The following is a 9,137-nucleotide window of genomic DNA, read 5'->3' as shown; positions in this document are numbered from 1 at the left end:
GATACGTCAAAAGATCACAAATCGTATCTAGTCGAAGACATTACCCTTAAAAATTGAAAAAAATTCCCTCGTTCCCCGTAAAAGGGGGAAACCTCCAAAAAAATTACAAATTTAAAAATCGCTAATTTTCGAAATTTTTTCAATTTTTTTTACTTAAAAGTGCCATAACTTTTTCAAAAATGAACATATCAATATAAATCTTTTTTATATAGATGCATGATATCATTACCTTTCATTTGGTATATTTTTTTCATAAATTTAACCCTTAACCTGCCCACAAGGGGGATTTAAAATGACAACTTTTTTACAAAAAATTAACTTTTTCAACTTAACTTTTGAAAATGTTCCGGAAGGTCTGACACTTTTATATATATCTTAAATTAAAGCTAATGTAATATGCTTTATCATGAAAAAAAAAAAATTTCGGACTTTATCTTATCTTCATGGTGAAAACGGCTACCGAATGCTATTTTTGTGTGAAAATTTTCGATTTTATTTTTTACTTTTTTAACTTTATATAATGCTATGACATATTGAAAAGTGTATGAATCAACAGTATTTTTTTATGAGAAATAATATTTTTTAATAATCCCTTTTTCATTCTACATACTTTATCTTAATTAGGATATTAATAATGAACTAGCAGATCATGTAGCTTTTGGAATAGTCCACCAATTTTTTAAAATTAAACACTATCTAAAGATTTGCATCGAAGCGTTTTTTTTTTATAGTGATTTTAATCACTGTCAGATATCATTATACTTGATCCATCTATACCACGTCATTACTATGCCGCGACCCCCCTGTGCTGGGTTTTTTTTGTTTATTAATCATTTAATTAGAAATTTCATGACTCGATGAAGCAGTAGCTAACAATAATTTTTTAAAATTGTATTTGGGACTTTTTTACGTTACTATACTTAGCGAGGTCTTTAAAGCAAAAACTATTTGATTTGAAAATATTATCAGTTTTTTTTTTTCAATCACCATACTTTTGTATTTAACATTGTTCACTGAATGATGTTAATAAAAAGTATACCGAGTCTTTTAGAATTTTTTTTTTAAGATCAATAATAATTATTATATGTAGATAATAAATATTTGATACAAAAACAATATTAATATTTTATTAAACAAATAAATACGAATATATGTAAAATAGGGACTTTTTTCACGATAAGAAATAAAATTTCTTTTATATCTACTTGTCTTAATTATTTTATTACCTTCGAATCATACCCCGAATTAAAGTAACTCTTCCTTTTTACCAAATTATTATATTGCTGAACAAACCCCTTATTTTTGAGTTACGATACTAAAAAATTTAAAAAACTCAAGAATATGTAAAAAAAAATAATAATTTTATATTTTTCAATAAAAAAAATCGAACATTTTCAGTCATTTAATGAGTGATTCAATCTTAAATTACTATTGTAAAAAATAAATAGTTAAAATTCTCTAGGTCACTTTTTACACGAGTACGACAATATATATTATTATTTTACAAATATATTTTGTTCTACTAACACTTTTGTAGCCGTCTTTTGAGTAGTAGTCATATAAGTGTTTTCTTGTAATAAAACGAACAAAATAAATAATATTAGTAGTAGCACGATATTTTTTTTGCGTTTTAATAATTCTAGGATATTATAATTCACTATTTTTAGCATCATTGCGAAGCTGAGAAGGTATTAATTTTACTATGATGTGTTTTTTTTTTTGTCTGTTACCACTTTTTCTCAGCTCTCACGGGACCGATTTCTTTCAAAGATACGTCAAAAGATCACAAATCGTATCTAGTCGAAGACATTACCCTCAAAAATTGAAAAAAATTCCTTCAATCCCCATAAATGGAGGAAACCTCCAAAAAAATTACAAATTTAAAAAACACTTATTTTCGAGATTTTTTCAACTGTTTTTACTTAAAGCTGCCATAACTTTTTCAAAAATGAACAAATCAATATAATTTTTTTTTTATAGATGATTGATGTCTTTACCTATCATTTGGTATATTTATTTTATAAATTTGACTCTAGACCTGCCCACAAGGGAGGATTTGAAATGACAACTTTTTCACAAAAAATTAATTTTTTCAACTTAAATTTTGAAAGTGTTCCGGAAATACTGACACTTTTATATATATCTAAAATTAAAGTTAATGTAATATACTTTATTATGGAATAAAAAAATTTCGGACTTTATTTTATCTTCACGATGAAAATGGCTACCAAATGCTATTTTTGTGTGAAAATTCTCGATTTTGTATTTTACATTTTTAACTTTATAATGCTATAACTTATTGAAAAGTGTATAGACAATAACAATTTTTTTATGAGAAATAATATTTTTTAATAATCCCTTTTTCATTTAGGATATTAATAAGGAAATAGCAGATCATGTTGCTTTTGGAATAAACCACCAATTTTTTAAAATTAAACACTATCTAAAGATTTGCATCCAAGCGTTTTTTTTATAGTGATTTTAATCACTGACAGATATCATTATAATTGATTCAACTATGCCACGTCACCACTGTGCCGCGACCCCCTGTACTGACTTTTTTTTTTAATTAACAATGAACTTTTGTCTAATTATATATTACACAATAAATTAATAACTCCAGTAAAATCAGGTTACTTAAAAATATCTTGAAACAGAAAATTCATATTTCAGGTTTTTAGTAAAAACTGTTTAATAGTAAATCGGATAAGCAGATAATAAAAATAATTTTGAGAACTCCATTTACTTTGTGCATTATCAAACTGGATTTATCAATAATTTTAAATCAACTTGTATTTTTTTTCCAATATATATTTTACAGTTAATCTATGTAATTAAAATAATATACAATTAAAAATTATAGGAAAAAGTTGCTTTCATTTTTTAATGCCCGCAACGTTCATAAAAATTCAAAACATTTTTGTTGTTCTATATTGTTATCATATTGTCGCCTCGTCCAACGCTTAAGGAAGTTATAAACTTTTTTCATTATATTCTTTTAAGTTTTTGTTTTATCATATGATTTTGCAATCAATTATTTAAGAAATACACTATTTTTGAGGGATTGAGGGAAACCAAACCCAACCAAACCCAACCGAACGGAATTAATCTGTTATATTAGAATATGTTATAATCAGGAAAATAATTAGCAAGAAATTACTTTAACTCTCGTTGGTGATGGCAAAGTGTTCATAAACATTTATTTTCAGTATTCTTAATTGATAATTTAAATACAGATTTCAACGAATATTAATTATTTTGGTAATAAACAAAATAATCTTCGATTTATTGTTTTTTTTTAAGTTATAACAATACAATGTAAAATTTTTGAATACTATAACAGAATTTTTTTCATTTTTGATAGGTTTTAGTAAAATATTTAGTTTCTAACTCTTATCTCAATCAAAAGTTGTACATTTTTTTGAATATAAATAATAATATGTGGCAATATTAAGAAACATTTCCACAAAAAAATTTTTTTTTTTCATATTATACTTAATAATAAACTGTCGTTAAAAGTTATTAAAACTATAAATTATTTTTTTATAATTGGTATCCGATTTAAAGTGACAAATTAACAATATTATACACTTATGTACTGTAAAATACAGTATATGTAAATTCAAATCTACAGCGTGATTCCTTAACTACCATGAAATATTTTTAGCTTCGATTTTTATAATATAAGAGATAATCTTTTTTTCTTCAAAATAATGATACTTTATTTAAGAATTTTCTATGAGAAAAATTAAATTTCTACTGTCATACTTTATGCCTTAAACTGTCATCAAATTTTATTTTACAAATGACAACACTGTTTTTTTTAGCTTCTATGAGAAACTGAAAAGGTATGTTACTATCAGATTTGAATAAACCCAACCCAACCCATAATTGTTTAAATTAAATTTTCAAAATTAAAACCAAGGGCCATGAAAGTTCAGGGGATAAAAGATAATAGTAGACATTTAATTTTACTCACAGAGTAGCTCAAAAAAGATTCATTATTGTTACATAAAAAAAAAACAGGGATCATGTATAATATTTTTGTAAAATTTCGTGAGACGTAGTTATGTAATCACTCTGTACAGTCTTCAAAAAGTAAGGTAAATAATGCTAATCTTCTTTTGAAAATAATGTTCATTGTAATATTTTAAAATATTTAACACTATAAATCTTTCAAAATATTATTATTTTTTTTTTAATAGAAAAGCTAACGAGGAAGTTATTTATTATAATAAGTATAAAAAGACAGGTAAGTATAATTGTGTTTTTATTTTTAAGAATTCTTATCAATTTAATATAATATATTCCTTATATATAATTTTTCCGCTCATTCATTTAAAAACTCTCCTTATAAATCATCCTTCATTTTCCTCTTCTCATCCTACTCATTGATGTTGAGTTATTCACAATCACTCAATGCAGTTCTGACATTTAAGTTGTCCAAAAATTATAAAAAAGGAGTTCAAGTTTCTCTTTAGAATAAAATTCAGATATTTACGTTGTCGATAAATATAATAAATAGACTAAATTATTACAAATATGTTGATTTCTATTGTATTTTATGTGACAAGACTAATAATTAAGTTAAACTATTTATTATAAAGATGTTATTTTTAATGAACAGCAAATCCTCGTCTCCATAAAAATCCCTTTTTTTTATAGTTTATTAGTTTTTTATAGTTTATTCTAAGTGCAAAATTTAAATCTATAATTCTGAAAGATGGATGGATATAAATTTTGTTTTCTTAAAACGTTTTAAATTTTTACCTTGAACTTGTAATTATATTGACGATAATTAAGTAGATTTTAGCTTCTTTTATTTTGTATTAATTAAACTTAAATATTTTTATCCCAAGGCAATATAAGAGTAAAATACCTTCTCTGCTTCATATCGACGCTAAAAAAATGTTTGGGAGACATAACAGCCAACCTCCCGTGGTGTCTCTTGGGTAACACTAATAGGCTCAACTATGAAAAATTATAAATTCATGTCGTTACATTAGGCTAAAGTTTAGGAATGAAATCATATGTGTATTGGGTAAAGTTTTATACGAAGTAATAGAAATTTTAAGTAGTACGCAACAAAATCAAGAACAGAAAAATAGATATAACTTCGAAAGAAAATAGTATTGTCATTATGCCGTGGCATATAGAATTATCAAAAATGAATCATTGGGTTATTGCAGTAATTGATTTTAAATTTAAAGAGTGTTTGCATAATGGACCAACCCAATGAATTCTACTAATACAATTAGCAATTAGGACAGTTGTGTTTAAGTGGCCGTTATAGACATAGTATTTAATGCTATTACTTTTGTCTTATTTAAATTATTAATAACTTAACTTGTTTTATTCAACGACTCGTTTATCGCCTATCATAGTCAACCAACTCCATCTACAAACCAACTGTAAAAATTACAAAATAAAATATTGATTATCAATTTCCTACTTAATATAATTAGAATTTATTCATATATTATACTTAGAAATCAAAAAATTACTAATCAAGCTGTAATTAAGGAAATAGAAGTTGATGTTGTTTTTGGAATGATTCAACAATTCATTCTAAAAATTAAGCACTATCTACAGATTTTTAATTGCTATAATAAATATTTATTCATATATTATACTTCTAAATTAAAAGAACTACTAATCAGGAATAATAAAGGAAATAGGGATTCATTTTGCTTTTGGTATAACCCATCAATTTTTTTTTGTTACACCGATTCTGATGTAATATTTTTCCAACAAAACACTTATTGCGCCCAATGTAGCCGAATACTCCAACCGGAATCAGTGGCCTTCTTATGATGACGGCCCGAAGAGGCTTACGCGCCGAAGGCCAAGTCTAGTAATGTAATATTCTACAAATATCACGATGAAAGATCGCGTATAAGAGAGCGAATTTTAAAATGTCCATTTAAGTTTTTTATACAAACTTATATAATAGTTTTTTTTTTGTTTTAATAAATTTGAAGATAATTTGCAATTGATGTCATCTTTACAAAATTAAATTCATAAATATGATCATAGTAAAATCTGTCCTTATATTTGAATATTTTCTACCCTTAAAACGACGATTATTCAAAAATGGTTTAACATAAAAAGTTATTTTCACCATAATTCTTTTTATAATTAAATTCTCCATTGAAACGAGAACAAAAAATTAGGGGTTGTAAATTTCTTAAATTTGGGTAGTTATCTACCCTTACGCAATGAGGGTGTATTATCATTTTAATCGTAATAGTTGCATTCAATTATTAAAATAACCTCTAAAAAATAAAAAAGGTTTAAAAATCAACAGTGGCTATTAAAAATTGGTGTTTCCAAACTTTTATTGAACACACTGTACATATAATTATAATATAATAAACCAGCAAGTGTTTAGGACTGTAGTTAATAATACTACGTAATGCTTTATTTGTGACCTAAGTGTATTGACACATGTAATAAATATTACATATACTCAATAAAAATATATCATTAAATATGATATGTTCTCCCGTGGATAAGACAAATAAAAAATTAATACTTTTTCTTACACAAAAATCAAACAACTTAAAACTTAATGTATTAAGATTCTCACCAAGAATCGCTTAACTACTTTTACAGAACAATTAAAAGATAATTTTCTTCTAAAAACGGGATTTCTTGGTTCTTTTCTCATATGAAATCTGCGCTAGTATGTGTAAATATTTTGTCTTAAGAACTTGGACACATTTGGCGATACAACTATTTCAACATATATAACAAATTAGTGTGTAGTTTTTTTATTCATTTTATGTCTAAATATTTGTTTAAAACATCAAAAATATTGTATAATTTAATAGCAGTGTTTTAAAACCGTTACAAAAAACGCTTAATCGATTCCGGTAAAACTTGAATCGTATAAAATTGGTAACCGGTGTTAGTTAAGGTTACCAGTTTTGTAAAAAGGGGTTGTTAATTATAATTAACAACCTTTCTAAAAAATGATAATTATCATTTTTTAGAAAGGTAAGTAAAAAGAAAAAAAATGTTAACCACTTAAAGCAGTTATGGTTTTTTCGGTTACCAGCAATCAATAAAAATCGGTTAATAATAAAATAAAATTTTAAAGTACTAATTTTCATACATAAAACCAAGCACAGTGGGGTCGTGGCATAGTTGGGTCCAGTATCGATAATATCTGACAGTGATTAAAATTACTATCATAAAAAACGATTCAATGCAAATCTGTAGATAGTGTTTAATTAAAAAAAAAAAATTTGTCAAAAAGGTAGGTAAAGTGAGAGTTGAGAAAATAAATGATAGCTACAAAAAAAAAACCATTTAGTAAAATAATATTAATATGAATTTCTTCTCACAAGAGAAGACTACAGTAATGGGATCCTTGATATTTATTGAAGTTATTAAATCTAAATGAGATAAAAATCTAATGAGTTAAACATTTCATTAACATTAACATTAACTCAAAAAGAATTAAGAAAAAATTCAGTGTCACAGGCGTGAAAAACCCAAGTGTTACCGCCTCAGAAACCGTACGTCTCATTCGTCACTTAATAAAAATGGAAATTTAGCTAGTTAAAATTTTAAAATAATTTTTCTCGACTTCAAAGAAACAAAAAAATTTAAATATGTCAATTAGATTGATATAATATTTATGAAAATCAGTGTAATCCCCTTATAATAAAATAAAATACAAAACCAAGAATTTTTACACAATAATAGCATATTTTTGAATACGGTAGCTATTTTCATCATGAAGACAAAATAAAGTCCAAAATTTTTTTTTTAATATTAAAGTATATGACATAAGCTTAAATTTAAGATATATACAGTGCTCGAATTGGGGGGGTGCGCAAGGGGGCGGAGCTCCTCTACTTTTTTTTTATTTTTTTGTGCACCTCAACTATTTTATTGTGACGGGAGGACGGTAGAAAATACGACCGAATTTTTTTTTTTCAAATATAGATTTAAATTATGATCAATTTTACAATTTAAAATATTTTGTAGTAAAATATTTTTTTATAATTTATATGATATCATATTTCATTACAGTATGATAATGAAATATGATTGCTTAATAAATAGTAAATGATGAGTAAAAAAAAGTCTTCAAAATGTGCTAGGGACGCAGTTTTTAAATTGTTAGGTTGAGCTCCCCTACTTATTTTTTACCAATTCGAATACTGGATATATATAAAAATGTCAGTATTTTTGGAACACTTTCAAAAATTAAGTTGAAAAAGTTTTCATTTTAAATCTCCCTCTGTGAGCTGGTAAAAGGTTAAATTTATAAAAAAAATATACCAAATGATAGGTAAAGATATCAAGCATTTATATAAAAAAAAATTATACTGATTTGTTTATTTTTGAAAATGTTATGGCAGTTTTAAGTAAAAAAAATTGAAAAAATTTCGAAAGTTAGCGATTTTTCAATTTGTAATTTTTTTGGAGATTTCCCCCAATTACGGGAACGAGGGATATTTTTTCAATTTTTAAGGGTAATGTCTTTGACTGAATACGATTTTTGATCTTTTGACGTATCGTTGAAAGAAATCGGTTCGGTAAGAGCTGAAAAAAGTAGTAACAGACACAAAAAAAAAAACACATCATAGTTAAATTAATACCTTCTCGCTTCGCATCGAAGATAAAAAAATATTCAGAGGAGTTATTCAAAAGACAATTTTTAACTATTCCACTTTCCAACTGTCATTAACACATAACTATTTTCTTCATGGTGGTTGACACAAAATTTCTATTGTTAAAATAATAACTACAGTCAGAGGTATTCACACATTTTCTGCCTATAGACATTTCAAATTTTGCTGCCCTTCATAACGTTATGGGGGTAAATTTTTTCTATATTTGACATAACACTACTAATTCCCATTCAAAAAAAAGTATTTACAAATAATTTTCAAGCAAATTTTTGTTTATTAATAAATTATAAAATAAGCATTATTTTTAATGTATTACATTACTAACATAAGTATTACATAGTTGAAAATAAAAAGAACAAATAAATGGTAGAATAACACATATTTAATACACAATATATAAATAGTTAAAATTATATTTTATAATTATTAAATAGTATAAAATTGAATTATGACGACATTTATTTTTCACAAATGAGTCAATTAAATTTA

The sequence above is a fragment of the Daktulosphaira vitifoliae genome, unplaced genomic scaffold (assembly GCF_025091365.1).
Source record: "Daktulosphaira vitifoliae isolate Bord-2020 unplaced genomic scaffold, ASM2509136v1 Scaffold_2, whole genome shotgun sequence".
NCBI classification, from domain to species: domain Eukaryota; kingdom Metazoa; phylum Arthropoda; class Insecta; order Hemiptera; family Phylloxeridae; genus Daktulosphaira; species Daktulosphaira vitifoliae.
The sequence above is the reverse complement of the archived record's forward strand: the minus strand, read 5'-3'. Positions refer to the sequence as shown.